Source organism: Coffea eugenioides, chromosome 3 (assembly GCF_003713205.1).
Source record: "Coffea eugenioides isolate CCC68of chromosome 3, Ceug_1.0, whole genome shotgun sequence".
Taxonomy (NCBI): domain Eukaryota; kingdom Viridiplantae; phylum Streptophyta; class Magnoliopsida; order Gentianales; family Rubiaceae; genus Coffea; species Coffea eugenioides.
In genome coordinates this window covers 6877824-6896523 of record NC_040037.1, presented here as the reverse complement: position 1 = coordinate 6896523, position 18700 = coordinate 6877824, and positions in this window count along the sequence as shown.

Sequence of the window (18700 nt, the reverse complement as noted above, 5' to 3'; positions counted from 1 at the left end):
CCATCTTTTACCGTTGCCTTTGTCTACCTTTTGAAGGGGTGATCCCATCTTAGAGAAATATCTTTCACATTTTAATGCAAGTGTTTCTACTTTCTAGTAATCTGTCCAACCTTAGCAGTCAGTTCATCACTGCTAAGCAGATAGTAAAATGATGTGGGCAATTACTGAAACATGAATTTCCCATTGCCCTATGACACTTAAAGTCTAATTTTATCTAAACCATCATTATTAGGTCGACATTTACATTTTAGCCTCCAAACAGAATTATTTACAAGTTTTATGTTTTAGTTATTAAACCTAGTCCAGAGCTCAACTCGTAGAGGTCACCGGATCACTGGATTAATTGGGGGTTGCACAATAGTCATATTATATAATATAATAATATAGCTTAAATTATAAACATTTTAAATTAGTGGTTCAATGGACGATTTTTTTTTTCAATTGATCGATTGAACTGTCGAATCGTTGATTAGTCAACAAATTTGTTGTATAACAGCTTTAATTAGTAATCCAATCCGATTCTATGGTTGGTTCACCTAGTTGATCAGTTCGGCCATTTGATCGAACCGTGTTTTATAACTGTGGACTTTCCACTAAAGAATAAATCATGAAAAATGAAAGATTCACATTTCTTCTTCTACATAAAAACCAAAAAAAAAAAAAAAAAAAGAGAAAATATTGAAGATTACTCATAAGATGGATACATGAAATGCCCGCAAATATAGTATTTTTATTTATATGATTCAATTTTAATACATTAGTAACCTTAGAATAATGTAGACAGTTCAACTTAAGGCATGTTATACATATATATTAATTACATATTAATATTTTCTGAATATATTTTATTCATCTCTTACAATCATAAAACTCTAACAGTGCAAAGAAGCCTTAAATTTTTATGGAATATCAATAAATATTACCTTAAAAATAAAAAATAAAATAAAATAAATGAATGTAGTTTTTTTTTTTTTCTCCTTTTTCTGAGACTAAAAGTATGTATACTGAAATTTAGGCGCTGTCAATTCTACACCTATAGGCCATTACAGTTTAGGGATACGGGGCGGGAACGGTCATCAGATTGACCGTTCCCAAGCGGTCTCCTCACAAGCAGAAAGGAAAGGCAAGAAATGAACCACGTCAGCAGCCTTCAGCAGACTTCCAAAACGACGTCGTTTCAATATAAATGAAGGGAAAAAAAATAGATGACGGTGTTGACCGTAACGGACCGTCAGCACCAATGGCAAGCAAAGTCCCGCCTAAAATGAAACGTTCCCCAAGAAGAGCCCCACTTACACTCCCTCCCAAAGGAAGCGGTTGCTGAAATTAACAAATGTAAAAAAATAGGGCAAGATTGGAGTGGAGGAACTAAAAGAGGAAACTAGATGACGGGCAACAAAGTGCGACATTGGCAAAAGTTGTGGAACAGCGGCATCGTTGAAGGAAAATAAGAGCAAAGAGAAGGAAGAAGTGGTGGCGGAAGTAAAAGTTTTTGGTGATTGGGGTTTAATAAAAGAAGAAGAAAGTTGAACCCAAGTTTGAAAGTGGAAGATCGTGGGATTCGAAAGTAGTGAACGACCACAAATCAGTCAGGTAAAACATGAGGAAGCCTAGAATGATATAGTAATGCATGTAATTTGACCAAAAAGTGGAAAAACCTTACTTTCTGGATGTTGTTGGTGTACACTATGATGATTGTACAGAGGGATGGCACACATGCAAAATTTTGTGTATAGTAATTGATAAGTGCAGCGTGATAGGAGCATTACGTGTTAGCCTTTGATTGTCGAAACAGGATAGTGGGAAAGGAGGGGAAAATGTTGCGGCACAACCGCTTGAGAAAATGTGTGCATGGATTTGGGAGGGAGTTCGTAGGTGTAAAAAATTGGTGTACGTTCAAATTACTATATGCTGAGTAGATGTACAATATGTTGAGTGTGTGATACATTGCGTTATCAAATAGTCACAAGATAATTCAGTGAAGGATGGATCATACAGCATGCTGGCTAAAAATAATGTTATGGTATGTGAGAAAAAAGTGACATGGAGAAACATTGATATGGTGTGTTAAGTGTAAAGTATTAACATAAGAAACGTTAGTTTGGGATGGGTATGTTGTATTTGATATTTCAGATCTGTATGTCTAGTGTAGCAGTTGGTGTGTATGAACACAATGTTGGCTAAGTCTTACTTTTTGCGGACTAACAGGCACAGAGAAGAAATAGAGCACAAATATTAGTGTAAAATTGGTATGTCGTATTTTGATCGTCATTACTGTATGTCTATTATATTAGTTCAAGTGCATGAATACAATGTTAGATAAGTCATACATGTTGTCCTTTAACTGTTACATGGTTTGGATTAACAGGTACAGGACAGAAAGAGAACATAAATGTTAGATTGAAAATGGAATATGGTATTTGGGACTGCATTGATGTATGTTTATTGTAATAGGTGTTGTGCATGAACAAAATGTTGGATAAGTGTTACATGGTGTGGATTAACAAGTACAGAGAAGAAACAGAGTAGAAATGTTAGTGTATAATTGGTATGTCATATTTGAGACTTCGTTGGTGTATGTTTATTGTATTCGTTGCTATGCATAAACACAATGTTGGATAACTGTTACATGTTGTGGATTAACAGGAATAGGACACAAATAGAATAGAATTGATCGTTTGAATTTTATATGTCGTATTTGGGTCATCATTGGTATATGTTTATTGTATTAGTTTATGTGCATGAACACAGTGTTCCATAACTGTTACTTGTTGTAGATTAATAGGCACAGAGAAGAAACAGAGTAGAAATTTTAGTGTCAAATTGGTATGTCTTTTCTGGATATTCATTAGTGTATGTCTATTCTATTAGTTCACGTGTATGAACACAATGTTGGATAAGTCTTACATGTTGTTGGATAACTGTTACATGGTGTGGATTAACATGAATAGAACAGAAAGAAAAGAGAAAAGGTTAGATTGAAATTGGAATGTCGTATGTGGGACTACATTGATGTATGTTTATTATATTAGTTCTTGTGTATGAACAAAGTGTTGGAAAAGTGTTACATGGTGTTGGATAACTGTTACATGGTATGGATTAACAGGCACAGGCCAGAAAGAGGAGAAATGTTAGATTGAAATTGAAATTTGCTTCCATTTGAAACTGCATTGATCTATGTTAATTGTATTGGTTCTTTTGCATCAACAAAGTGTTGGAAAAGTGTTACATGGTGTGGATTAACAGGCACAGGCCAGAAAGTGAAGAGAAATGTTAGATTGAAATTCAAATTTGCTTCCATTTGAAACTGCATTAATGTATGTTAATTGTATTAGTTCTTGTGCATGTTCACGGTTGTGTTGGATAAGTGTTACATGGTGTGGATGAATAAGTACAGAGAAAAAATAGAGTAGAAAAGTTAGTGCGTAATTGGTATGTCGTATTTGAGACTTCGTTGGTGTATGTTTATTATATTCATTGCTATGTATAAACAGGATGGCACGGATAAGAAGCAAAAGACGGAACAAGAGTTTAGACGAAAATGAAGGAATAGAGGCAGCGGGGACAAGTGAAGTTAGACAACCAGTTCCACCGCTGAATCCGTGGATGAAGTTTAGGTAATGTTGGTGTTTATTAAAAATAATAATGATGAGTAGAATGCACAGTTAATTGGTTAATATTGAATGTGTGTAGGAAGGAGTATCAAAGCACCGTTCCAGCGAAAGGCATTAAGATAACAGAGGTACGCATAAGAACTAAATAAAACATTAATTTGGAAAGTTGGGGCGCGGTAAAAGTAATCAACACAATCAGAAAAGGGTTAATATCAGAAACCTCCCTCTTGGTTTCTTAGAATCGCACCTAGCACCCTCCATGTTATCAAAATCACACTTAACACCACTAGAATGACAACTTTGATGTCATTGTCAGCCCTTCTATTTGAAAATAGTAGTAAAAAATGAAGTATAGGAGAGAGACTCTATTTTTGTTCCTCTTTTATCCATAACCCAAAATGAGTATACTTCGTAGGAGCAAAACAGGTATAAATCTTGATTTTTAGTATACGTAAATGATCATATAATAAATAATAGGATAGCATCAGGGTTGTAATAGGATTTGTATGAAACTGTAACCGAATTTGTTATTTTGTAGACCATGGAGTACGACGATATGTATCGTTTGGAGAGATGCGAGGTAAATAAGGTTGTTAGATCAATCATCCTTGAATAGGGTAACACGTTTTGAAAATTTTGTAATTTTGTGTAACACATTAGTGTACATATGGGTACAATACGTAATAATCGTATCTCTTATAATAGGTTTTACGGATAGTTCAATTAGAGTTACAATTTGTAAAAAAATATAACATAATTCAGAATAGTTATCAAAAAATTCTTAAAAGAATTTTCTGATTTTTTTTATCTGTTTTGGTATACAGTTTTGTTCTTAGTTTTGTAGTGGAGTATTGGTCTCCGTATACTGCATAGATTATTTTTAAATTATGGGCATTCAACTTTAGTTGTGGTATAACATTATTTATCCAGATTTTTTTTTGCCTCTGAATGAGTTAAGGTTATTTGTGGCATGGGGTAGATGTTGGTGATTTTTGAATAATTTGTTATCTTTTGATTAGGATAATTTGTCACATCCCACTGCCAGGGGTGCTAGGTGTGATAATATTAATTTGAGAGGTGTCAGATGTGATTAGAACAAAAGTCAGGGGAGGAATTATACTATTAACCCATTAGAAAATGATGATGACATTAGGAATGATTAACGATTATATGCATCGAATGCAGTATAATAAAATGGTCAAAGCAGCATATGATAAATTAAGCGAGGAAGAAGTACAGAAGCGAAAAGAGAACTATTGGAAAGAAAAAGAGGAGTATAAGAGAGAAATGACGCGACTTGGAAAGACTATACCGCCAATAAAGCAGTATAAGGTAAGCACAAAGTATGGATGAAGTTTAGGTTTGTATGTAATAATCTGTGTATGACTAACTAAGTTTTTCGCTTGAATTTGATTATAGAATCCGAAGTACACCATTCGTTGTTCACCAAATCAGATGGTTTGGTTAGCATCGAACATTGATGAAACAAAAAAACAGCAAATCAGAGATATGGGGTTTGGAGGGCTGCTGGAAATACAGTGTCGCTCCATTCCGAACGGCATAGGAACCTGGCTGGTCGACAATTTTAATCCTACACTAAGCAGCTTTCAATTACATGGAGATGGTGTGCTACCCCTAACAGCAAAAGACATCGGTTTCATCCTTGGAATCCCAAATGATGGCCCCTTACCAGTTGAAGATGCTGATAGCAGTGAGGGTGGAGATTCTAGACCAAGTCGCCGAACATACAAATGGAAAGAGCTGCCGGAGGAGTTAGTATCCATGAGCAGTGGGGACGAGTTCAAGCGACTATTTGTTGCATTTGCTTGTGGATGTCTATTGGCTCCAACTACACGGTCTGAGCATAAAATCCGGCTATGGGGTTGCACGAAGGTGGTTACTGAGGTGGCCTCATTAAACTGGGCCCAGTACATTAGAAATGTACTATGCAATAGGATATTAGAAGTGCAGAAGAAAAGCGGAAAGCAGCACCAATATGTTGGGGGCTGCATCTTTGTTCTACTGGTAAGTTTAATTACACGTTATTGAAAGTTAGTAAGTCATTTAACTAGTAGGGGATGCAACGATTTTGAAATTTTAATTAGGCACATGAAGGTTGTTTATGCAACGTACATATTATGATATGATAAGTGAGTATGAAGGACGGGAAAGAGGATTGTCGAACATTAGATATAAATAAAATTTTGAAATTCGTGATACATATATTGTTTGCAAATGATATAAATGATGAGTCAGTCGCCAATTGGCTTGCAGGTGCATTACCTCGATCGAGTGACAATACTAAAGCATAGAGTGGCTCGAGTTACACCAAGAGCAAAGGCATGGACAGATGCTTTAATTTCACAGCGGGATGCATTGGAGATCGATAATCTCGGAGGTTATGGAAAAGGAAAACTAGTAAGAGAGATAATTATTTTTTTGCTTGGATAAGGATTGTAACTTACTAGTTCATATGTATAAGACACACATACCATGTACTTATGAAATGATGGTTTGACTTTATTTTCGTAGATTGGGGCGCATGAAGAGGAAGAGGCTGAATCAGGTGCACAGATAAATGAACTACCCCCTGAGCTAGTTGGAATAATGATGGACAGCGGTCATCATGACATTGCTGTAAGCTGCCTAACTTTTCTTAGAAGAAAGTTCATTGTGTAATGTTGTTGCTTAAGAGCAAATGTTATGCATTTATACTGATGTTTTTGTAAGCAGCCAAATCTTCATAACTGGGGAAAGTTATCTTGTCCGATACAATCATGATAAATCTTCCATGACCGCATACAATCATTTTGCGTTTGCTATGCATAACATACAAAAATAGGAAAGTTTGTTGTAAGTGGAGTTTGGGACAAATAAGTACACCCAATCGTTTGTTAAGCTTTGTAAAAGGTGGCAACATTTTTCAAATACCGGTCACAAATAACACTATTGTTGTGATCTAAGCTAGGTACATTTCTTGCATAGAACAGATCGTGTCGTATTTTCCATATTCTATGACAGAAAAGAGCAGTGAAAAAAATTCTCGCATATTATTCATGCAAAATATAAAAGTAACTATCATAACCTCATTCGATTCGAGTGGCAAATACAGCTGAAGGCATTTTCACATATAACTGGATATTCATAACTTAGTCATGAAAAATATTTCACCAATTGAAAGTGAAAAGGCAGATTTAGTGAGATCCACAAGGAAGTAATACACATCAATGCATAATTTCCTATTCATCTGTTCTGGATTAAGTCGAAACGAGCTATTCATTATAGTTTGTTAATGTATAAGCAGGCTGAGCTTTCAGAAGTGTACAGTATGACAGTGAATTGTCAAAGAAGGATATTAAAGATTGCAGAAATATTGTGTTCTCATCCTAGGGCCAAAGCAGCAGCAACAGAGGTCGTTTCAAAGGAAAAGCAGAAACAGAGGCTGCCTGATTCAGAGCACATACATCTTGATATGGAAAGCGAAGATTATTCAGAATATCAATCGGCTGAGGATGGAAAGGACTCCAAAGATCTCGATGACGGTGATAGTGAAAAAGAACAAGATGCCGGTGGTACTGCCGATGACATTGTGACGTCAATCAGATCAATAGATGAGACTGAACCAACAAATCGGCAAGCAATAGGGCAGAAGACGGTTGAAAAAGAGCAAAGTGGGAGAACTAGTGATGGAAAGGAGGCAGAAAATGATGGCATCACAGGTGATGGAAAGGATATTTCATTCAGTGGAAACAAGGCAAATGATACCCCACCAATTGGCCAACCTGATTCACGAGACGTTGAAGTACATACTGACCATATAACAAGCATTTCTGACCGCATTACGGATGAAGCCACACAACATATGCAGCATGATTGCTCAACAGGTCCCATACAAATTGAGCATCCTTTGGATGGGCCAAACACACCGAGAAGGTTGCGGTCTTATAGTCGCAAAAGGAAAGGTTAGTAAACTTGGTGGCTGTCAAGAATTTGATATACGAATTTCCATGAATTTATTGTATTATGTTCTGTCGACTGTAAACCCTGATACCGTTGAAGCTGAATTATTGCGTAATGCATTTTAGTTTTGCATATCAATTGAAGAGTACTTGGCTGATCGGTTAATCGGTTAAACTTTACTGCCCTGCTGCTGACTTATTAATTTTTTGTATAACACGCATACCTAAGCATTATTCTGTCAGTGTGAACTAATTATTGAATTATGTTTTCTGATGTATTGATATCTTCAGCAGCTGTTGAAGATGAGAATGAGGGGAGACCAACTCGGGCAACGAAGAAAAGCAGCATGCTACGGTCAGCCGAGTACCTTCTGCCTTCACACGTAACAGTCAGCACGTACGATAAAAGGATCGCTGCATTCGCGTGGGAGGTAGATCAGAATCCCAAGTAAGGTTCCAATGTGTTTATAATACGATTATAAGGTTATGCTACAGCCACTTAAGAATTTATAGTTGCCACTATTTGTTAAGTGCATCTCTCCAGTCCATTCCTAATGAATTCATGCATGTTTTGAGGTTAACTCAATGTCCCTCTTCTTCGATTTAATTATTTGTTAGTCACCAAGTTAAGACTAGCAAAATGTACTTCCTGTTAGGTGTTAGTTACTTGATTATTTGTACATGTGGAATGGAGATTAGATATAGAATACTCAAATGTTACTTTTGAGAATGTTAGACGGATTCTTGAACCCATAATCACGAAAAAATAGCAAAGTCGTGAGTGGGTTTGAGTCGTTTTAGCCACGAGGATGTAAGAAATAGGACCTGAAGTTATGATAAGGAGGGTGTGTAAGACTTTTTCTGAAATTTTTTGAATTCGTAAAGGAGGAGAGTGAGACTGTCAAAAGCTGAATAGGGGTATCTGAAATTATCCCTTTTATAAATAGTCAGTCATTTCTTGCATGTTGCCTTTGAATTTTTATGCTCTCCCAGTTAGAATTAAAGTTGGTTTGCAGTGGCATCACTTCTTCTTAGAAGACGGTTGTAAAATTTCTCCCAAATTACGTATCTTTTACTACTTGATTATAATGAAGAAGTAGCAGAAGGTAGTAAAATTTCTCCATCCTAGGGGATGCATGGTTTATTAGTGCTACTATTTGTTGGCTGAAACTGAGTGTAACAACTTGATAAAGCATTTACATTTTTGTAACTCATGGTTGATAAGAACTGGCAAATTTAAATAGCGCCTCCTTTTGTCTCGCGTAATGGCAGGGAGACTCTCATTCAAATGTTTCAACTTTCTCTCACACGAGATGACCTCAGGACTCTTTGTGATGGCATGCATGTCTCGACTCGGGTTAGGCATATTTGACACATACGACAAATAATACATTGTGTTGGTTTGGTAAGGTAAAGTGATAGGTTTTTGAAATGGCAGTAACTAAATCAATTCTGTCACTGTGTTGTGAATAAACAGGTCATCGACATGTTTGCCCGGCATATCAACTGGGGCGGGGCGACTAGCACAACCAGTAGAGTCAAACGCTATATTGTCGAGCCTATAGCAGTTGTAAGCATTAAATTTGTTGTTGGCTAATGGCAAGTTATTCATTAAACTATTATGAAAATTTCGCACAAATGCATGTTATAATCTTATACTAATTCTGAAAATCACCGTTAACACTTATATTCCCTTGTACTGATTATTAACAGGATGGCATCCTGAATCTTCGAAAATTCGATGCACAGTCGGATGACATCCTAACTGCTAAGCTTATAAAGTTGTTCAAGATCCGCGGCCCGGATAATTCGGCTAATCCTTCCAAGTGTCAGTTGGTATGGACAATTATGTCTTATCGTAACTATTGCTGAATTTGTATTTATTGGCAAATTATTAGTAAACATGAAAATTATGGTAGTTTACCATTGAAATGGTTTTTGCTCTGCATCAGATTCTTGTCCCTGTCTGCGTAGATAGTTACTGGTTCGTGTACTCCTTCCATGTCACGCATCACGTAGTCCATCTGCTAGACCCTGACCCACAACAAGCAAAAAGCAAAGATATTACAGTTCTAAAGCGCTTGGTATGATTGTTTATGGGAATTGTTCATTGATTTTTATCATATGTTGAGTTACTTGACCGTGTTTCGTGCAGCAACGTGGCCTCGGACTGATAATGGCAGCTAAATTTGGGATGAAAATAGACTTTGCAAGTTTCAAACTCGAAGTTGCTGATGTCCCTCATCAGTCACCCGATAGCTGGTATAATATCGGATCTTCCATGTCCTTTTTCCCGATAGCTTATCACTGCAATGGTGTACTACCATCACTTTACTATATTATCCTTATTCCTGAGAAGATTCATGTTGATCTGACCAGGTTCGATAGTGGAGTTTTCACGATGACCTTTCTTGAACACTGGAGTGGAAGATTGGCTATGCGAATTACAAAGGTGTGGTCACATTTTGTAACTATCTTTGTACGTACTTGTGGCAATAAAATGGTTAATAAATTGGACTTAATCGTGGTGCTGATTATCAGAGGTGAAATTGTGGCAGGAAAATATTACGAAGTATCGAATGCTGTACACCGCGCGGCTTTGTAGTTCGGAGCATAATACAAAGTTTGTAGACACTATTTCCGCCATGCTTGGGAGTAAATAGTAAATGGTTGCAAGAGCATCTTCAACAGGGATGTAATTTGTTGTTTCTGCTATGCATAATAGCAAAGGATATTTTTTGAAACAGTTACTGATTTTGTTTTTCTGGACACATTAGCGCCAATATTTGCACCTACTTGTAATTTAAGTTAGGTTTTGAGTTGTCACTAGAATATTGTCAGTAATAACATTAGCCGAACATTAATTGTTTTAAATCTGTCTGTGACTTTTTGCTAACTACTTGTAATACCGGCACTACGAAGATTATGGACAATGAAGAGTAGTGGCAAAATTCATGACTTATTAGAAACACGTTATGACACTGATAGTGCCATTGCTCATTCTTATCGCCTTCACGCTTTGTACGCAAGGATTATTAATTGACATGGATTGGTATATATATGCTTTCGTAGTTGAAAGTGTGTTACATAGAGCACGTAAAAAGTTACACATACTGTTGTTGTATAAGACATCTTGAATCTTGCGCAAGTTTATAACTTTCACCTGATCGCACTTTATATTAGTCAGACTGGTAATAAATTGCATCAAATATTAGAGATACTAGTTTTGGCCATTTTCAACAGCGCGTAACTTTGGTTGCACACGGCGTAACTTTGTTTGCACCACGTGTAACTTTAGTACAAAATTTTGTGGGTCCCACACACGGTGGAAAAATCGATGTCCAACTTGTGATCTGGATCGCACAATTTGTTGATGCCAAATTATGGCCATTAACAGCTCAGGCGAGGTCATTCTTGCCCCGTTTTCAGTGTTTAATATACTGACCCCTGTTACAAAATTTCTCGTCTAACCGTACTTTACTCAGAGGCCCATTTCATACTCTCATTTTATTGACATTGGACCAAAGCTCAAACTGTAATGGTTACCTTAACAATTAGTTACACGTATACTAAAGCAGAAGAATCACCCTTTTTTTTTAGGGATAATTTCAGATATTTAGAGGTGAGGTTTCTGACAGCCTCACTCTCCTCTCCTGTAATTTAAAAAATATCATCGAACCTCCCCTGTCAGAATTTTAGGTCTCATTTCTTACATTATCATGGCCAAAAAGACTTAAATACCCTCACAAGTTAGCTAATATTTCGTGATTATCAGTACAAATTTGGTGAAGTTAGTTATAAACACAATTAATCTAATTAACGATAAATTAGAACCTTTAACCAATATAAAAACAGGCAAGTAACTAACATATAACATAATGTACATGTTTGTAAACTTATTGTACCTTATAGATCACTCCGAGTAAGGTGTTTATAGTTAAATCAATATTAGTCATATAGAGAAGGGTGTTACATACCTACTGCAACTTGTAAGGATAAACACCAATTTTTTGTGCCTGTTTCATATGAGATTAACTCACTAATGCAAGATAATCAGGGTATTCACAGTTATATAGTTGTTTCTCTCTCCAACTACCCATTTTTTATTGTTTGTATTTTTGCATAGGGTCTACTTTGAGACTGCTTATTTAGTTTTAGGAGAAGTTTGTGGCATTTTTGAAACCACAGGGGAGGGAAGTGAGACTATCAGAAACCTCAGGGGAGGTATCTGAAATTATCCCTTTTTCTTTATATAAGCCACAGTAACGCTTTGTACATTAGCACCGGCCCGTAGCTGTTGTTAAGTTCCTTTGACAATAACAGCACCAATTTTTCGTAACAGGTTAGTAACTCCACGTAACAATGTTCGAATATGTGGTACTGCCGCTTTAACGCTTTCTACGTTATCACTGCTGCGCCTTTTACTCCATGGTTGCTAGTTTATATCTGAGACTGGCCACATTTTAACTGCCACCTGTGTGAATCATCACGATCAACACACAACCATCCCCATTATTGATGTGCACCGAATCGAACAACATATTCGACAAATGAAAACCTTCATGACGATATCGGTAGCGGTCGCCTTTCTGTTGCTCCTAATTGCAATTTATCGCTGACAACACCTTCAATTTTTCGACCCATATGATGTGAACTTCGCCCGTAGTTTGTCGGAGATGTATCCTCTATAGGCAAAGTTACACTTGTGTGCTTGTACTGTTGACTTTCTATTTTGGCAGTTGCTCTAGAAGATAGAGTAAACAGTAGATGCAGTCGTATAGTTGAATGCATCTGGTGAAGTCACATTGAAAGTTTTTTGTGAAGTTATATGATTGCTCTTTTATGTGAAATCGCTTGTGTTGTTCAATTGTTTTGTGTTAATGACTCCAACTAATTGAAACTATTAATTGTATAATGATGCACAAATGGTGACTTTAATTGTAAATTGTTACAATTCGTACGTTCTTACTTACAGCTTTGTTCGTCCTAAGTTACAACATTCATAAAATTACTTATCAAATTGAAAATCTGTAATAAAGCATCAGGAGCAGAAGGAGGTGCTTATTCAGGTACCATCACATTGTGGGTCATTGAATGACCAGGGTCATTCAGTTTTACACATCTGACTCTGGGCCAAAAAATTGACATTCATTGTGAGATTTTGTGCACAATGTTTTGCGTATTACTGTGTATGCACATTGTCGAAATTAAGGTCACTGATGTTCCAATACAGATTTTGAGATTTTGTATTCACATGGGTACCCTTGATGTTGCAATACAGATCTTACCATGATAAAAACTGTAAAATTTATTTTATTTTCTGATGCTGATTAGTGACACGACGTAACACTTATTAAGAGTATCGATACTAAAAATATAGTTCAACATTTTGTCCATACGATTGACAACCTGTCATATATTGTTACAATTCGTAAATTCTTATTTACCTCCTTGTGTGTTCTGAGTTACAACATACATAAAATTTCGGGTCGAATTTGAAATCCCCTATAGAGCATTGGAGTAGAAGAAGGTATGAACCGCTCATAGAGGTTGTAAATTTGGGTCATACACTGACCAAGGCCATAGAGTGTTACACATCTGACTCTTGGCCAAGAAACTGTTGTTTTGGGCTGTCATACCTCCCTGTGACAGTGTAACTGTGTATGAACACAGTGAAACGTTCATGAATCTAATGTGTAACTCTGTATCCACGTGACTCGTAAAAGTTGGTGTACAGGACCAAAACATGATAAAAGCTGCAAACATGTGTTGAAGTCTGTAAACGATTAGCAACAGCACGTAACACGTATATTCACTGTCGGTACTACAAATCTGGCGCTTTGTACGTAACAAAACTTATCCGACATGGTTCAGGCACTGCATGTGGGTCTACAGTCTCTTCTCCCGTGATGTACTAGTTGCCCTCATATGCGTTCGGGAAGATCTCACTATTTTAATGAGATATTTGAGAAGGTCTCGGTACGCAATGTTTTGGGGTTCGAAACGATCATCGTAACTATACATTTTAGATACTTAATAAAGTGTCTAAGAAATTTAATGTGTCAGTGGGAGGAATTATCGTTTCGGCCACGGGTAATAGCACAAACAAGACAAGAGGAAATGTGTGACGCCCCGAAACAAAATGAGTTTGAGAACCCGGAAATTTTCTAATTTTCTAGGATTTATTTTTAAAACGCCCGCCTTTTCTACATTTTCTTGATTAGACAAATTCCCCAGATAAAGTTTATGAGCAAAAATAGTTTTAAAATGATTTACCTAGTATCGGTTAATTTTTGAGAAATTAAAAGCGTATTTTGGACGTGGGACCCGCAAGTGCGGTAAATGCATTATATTTTTGACAACTTGTTGGAATTTTGTATTAAGTGATATTAGTTTACAATGTGTTAAGATATTTGTACTGGAGAGACAAAAAGATAAGTTTTAAACCTAAAGGTGACAAGTGTCACCATTTCATTGGGTATGGCTTATGACAACTATTCATGGTTTTTGACTTTTGACCAAATTGGTTAAATATCTAAAAAAATTAACCAAAAATCTCTTATTCTTGTCTTCCTCTTGGCCGACTTTCTTGAGCTTCAAAAGAGAGAAAAACTCTTCAAGTTTTGGCTTTCATCTTGCTTCAATCAAACCATCTAACCTTCTAAACTTGTTTCTATTCCATAAAATTCTTCCATTTGGTGCTAGTGAGTGTTTTGGTGAAGTTTTTGGAGAAGCTAAGGTGGTCTACCACTTCCTCTTTCTTGTTTACTTGGTAAGTAGTGATTGACTATCCTCTTACACCTAATGATGTTGAATTTATGCCTAATGGTGGCTATAGAGTTGGAAATTGTGGTTTATTGCTTGCTTATGGATGATATGGTGAAGTTTTTATTTTTTTTGAGGAATTTTCTGGTTTAATGTGATCTTGATATTGTGGTTGTTTATGATGGTTGGTAATAAGGGGTTATGACTCTAGTGGATGTAAATGATTGGCAATTGCAATCAATTTTGGATTTGGAAGAATTTCTGGAAAATTAGGGTTCTTGAAGCTACATTCTGTCCGAAATTTTAGGTCATAGATAGAGTCCGAATTGGCCTTAGCTCAAAACATGAAAGTTGTAGGGAATGACATTTTAAAGGTGTCTACAAAATTTCAGGTCATTTGGAGTAGTGTAGAGTGAGTTATGTCGTTTTTACTGTTGCTGTTCTGGGTGATCAGAATGTGCGAATTGCACTTGTAATTGGCCATTTTGACTGGAATTTCTTTGGATTTTGATGATGGTGTCTTCTGATGAAATGTAGCTTGATGTCTTAGCTATCATATGCCTTTGGAATCAATGCATTTGGACCTGTATAGACTGACTTGGACTGATTACAGTTTTGTGTGATTTGGGAACCTGCAATTACGGTTCTGGCTTGGTTTTCTGCATTTTTGACCTAGTTGTGCTAGGATTTGGACTGAGTGGCCTTCTACATTGTTGTAGCCCTGTCTTTTAGCTTCGAGATGGTGGATCTTACACCCTAATCCGATAATCGTAGTGCAAGTTGTGCCATTACCGCAAAGTGACGTCCAAAACTGTTTTTCTGGTTTGAGCTAAACCTTCATTCTCGGACTTTTCCCTAGCTTGACTTGTACTTGTACTACTTGGAGCTTGCTGAATGGCTATTGGATGAACTTGTTGTTGTGTGTGTACCTTTGGGATGGAATGAGGAAATAATGAAGCCTTGATGGCTGGAAAAGTAAGCAAATTCAGGGGAAGTGCTGTCCGAACCTTGAAAGGACTCGTTTGCATTGAGTTTGTGATCTAAAACTTTGGATTTGAGCAATGCAATGTTATATGCTGGATGATTTCTGAGCCGTGGAGGTGAGTGACCTCAAACTGTTCCCAAATTTACTGTTGAACCACTTTCCTGCATTATCTACTTTTGAACTATTTTCAAAGTTACTTTTGGGAACTGTTTTCTTACATATCATGTGTGCTTGCATATCAGTGTTCCTTGTTTACTGTATTCCTTGACTTAATGTCTTGTTATTATTGTTCAATGATTGTTAAAACGAGTTTTCTAGGCGAGTGTGTACTTTATCGCACTCGACCTAAATATATGTGAAATTTTCAATGATTAATGATTAAATGCTACTTGCGCATGAATGTAAGCCTTTTGGGCTGAACTGGCCATTGCCCCTTGTTACCGGTTGTCTCGAGTCAGAAGCGGACTCGGTCGGGCGACTAGGAACTTGGGTGAACGTTTCGGTATACTCGAGTATTACCTATGTAGGTTGGTGGAGCCTGGCCAAAAGCCAGGGACGGGGTGAATGAAATGAAATAAATGATCAAATGAGCGAGGAAATGTCAGGAGAATGAATGTATCCTTTCATGAATGTTACTATCGCTTTCCATTGTACATGTTTCTTGAATTATTGATACTCCATATTTAATGTTTTGTAAATGCTGTAATCGTTTCTGGACTTATCATTTGATTTATGACATCATTGAAAAGAAATATTGTGAAACCGATTTGATTACTGATTTTAATGGTTACTCGCTGAGCTTCTAGCTCACCCCAAAAATGTTTTATTTTCCCCCCCACAGGGCTCAAGGCGAAGAAAAGCTTGGAGTGCTTATTCACGTGACTGGATGGCTTATATCGTGTACAGTTTAAGTTTGGATCTATTTTATGTACGAGTTGGTCTTGTATAAATATTTGAAATTGATATGGATGTAAGTATACGTTCTACGATTGGAATCAGTTTCCGCTGCATTTGTAATATGTAATCATTGGAGAATTTGATGAAATTTTGAGATTTATATTGTAATTGGGTTGAGGACTGTAGTGAGCGACTGAGTCCCGGCGAGAGCCGGGCAGGCGGCCCGCCGAACCCTCTGGTTCGCCTTAGGGGGAGGTGGGGCCGTCACAAAAGGTTCATCGAATATTAACTAGTTGTATTATCACTAGTTGTAATATCGGGGAATATCTAGTTGGAATATTATTCAGTTTGAAATAGAGCAGACGAAAAGCTGGCGATTGCAAATTCATTAGTTATAATAAATTGTAACATACACCTAACTGGTTGTAACGCAATCCGTACATAGTGAAACGTACACGTTACTGATGTGTAACTGTTTATCCACATGACCCTTAATATTGGTGTATAGGTCATTTCATGAGCCAGCTGTCATAATTTGTTTTATTGTGTGAACAGATTTGACACAATTCAATTAATTGCATCGAACTCTACAGCTTCCACTGCCACGACAAAATTGTTTGGTCTGGAATGCGTTGTCCAGTGATATTTTACTACATTGTGAGGGTCCTGCGGACTATAAAAGGGCGCGGTTGCAGTAGTATATCCCTCAACAACACCAATTTTTTTCCGTCCACCTTTCATTACTACACAAATATTTTTCATTTTCAATAACTTCACACTTCCTATTTCATTCTACTGAAGGGTGGCAATGAACCCGTGCATGAAATTTATTATTAGTATTTTTCAACCCTCCTCTAACCTCAATTGCAGTGTCATCAATAGAGGGTTCACACAGAAATCAAGCTCTTGGGTGCCAAATAGCAGCCAGTAGGTTTCATGATGTTCGAGAAGATCTCGCTAATTTAATGAGATGTTCGAGAAGGCCTCGCTACATCAATTGTTTTGGGGTTCGAATCGACCATCTCTATGTTCTCAATGGACACTTACTAAAGTGTCTAAGAAATTATATGTGTTATAAATTGGACTTATTGTTTGTGCCAAGCACAATTGCGCAAACGAGAGAAGAGGAAAGGTTCATCGGATATTAACTAGTTGTAGTATCACTAGTTGTAGTATCATTAGTTGTAATATCAGAAAAACTGCCGTTTGCATATTCATTAGTTGTAATACCAATTGTAACATATACATAATTGGTTGTAATTCAACATGTACATGGAGTAATCAAAATTTGTTGCATTTTAAATATTAGTTATCACACTTTCAAATTACTTGTCCCAACGAAGTATCATGTTCTTCTGCGAAACTGTTACTTATTATGTGGTCATGTGGAACCAAGCCAAGCCGCCAATTGTAAGTTCATTTCTGTACTGAAGGAGTAATACCTATTGAAGTGCCTGTAATACTATCTGTAATACTTATCGTTAATACAATTGTAAACAAATTGTCTAAATTTTAACATATAGGCAAATGACAAGGTGCATGTACAAGAACATCAATAAGCGGTAACAGCTTATTAACGTCCTGTAATTTACGTAAATACTGGTGGTAACTTCTTGTTACACTTGAAAAGTAAGGTGACTTCGAATAATTGAGTATTCACCTGACCCAAATTGTTGTTGGAGTACAGGTCATGATCGAATCAAATTAAACAATTATTTCATCCACACACTATACATTTGACTAAACATTGAGTTTATTGTCTCGTTAATAGGTGGTTTCCATGCCTTCATCTACTCACCCAGGAGTACTATCCCGTGGAGAACAACATGAAATGACATAGCAAGCAGTTGGTCGTGTTGTCAGAAGAAACCATTTACTATGCATGGTCTTAAATAGGTGCTCTGTTAAAATTTCTACCTCTTTTTTTCTCCCACCTAATTCTTTATCAGTAGATCCTTCCTTTCATCCAACCAAAAAGCAGTAGGTATTAGCGTAGTCATGCAATCCACAAACGAAGGGTCTCATACAAGCTCACCATCAAATGTTCGGCAAAAAAGACGGAAAGTATCATTGGATCCAACGAATGCCATAAGCAAGTATGAAACACCAGATGGGAGGATTTTATATGGTACCAAACGCGAGTTCAGGAACGCTCCACTTAACACCAACAATTCTCTGGGACTAGCTGGTCACATTTTTAAAAATACCGTCAGCGATCATCTACTGTCTGGCCATTTCGTTATTGACCATGAACCCATATGGGAGCCTGTTCGTGAGCGAAGAATGGAATTAGAGGTATTTTGTCGCTGGCATGGCATCCGAATCCCGAGAACAAGGTCAGCGGATCTTGTTATAGAACCACAAGCCAATGATGCAAGTGTATTACACAGACTACAGCGAGAAGTTATGCAGATGGAACGTAGGCTTCACAGGTTCCACGAGATCCAGGCCGTAAAAAGACATGGTATGGTTCAACACAT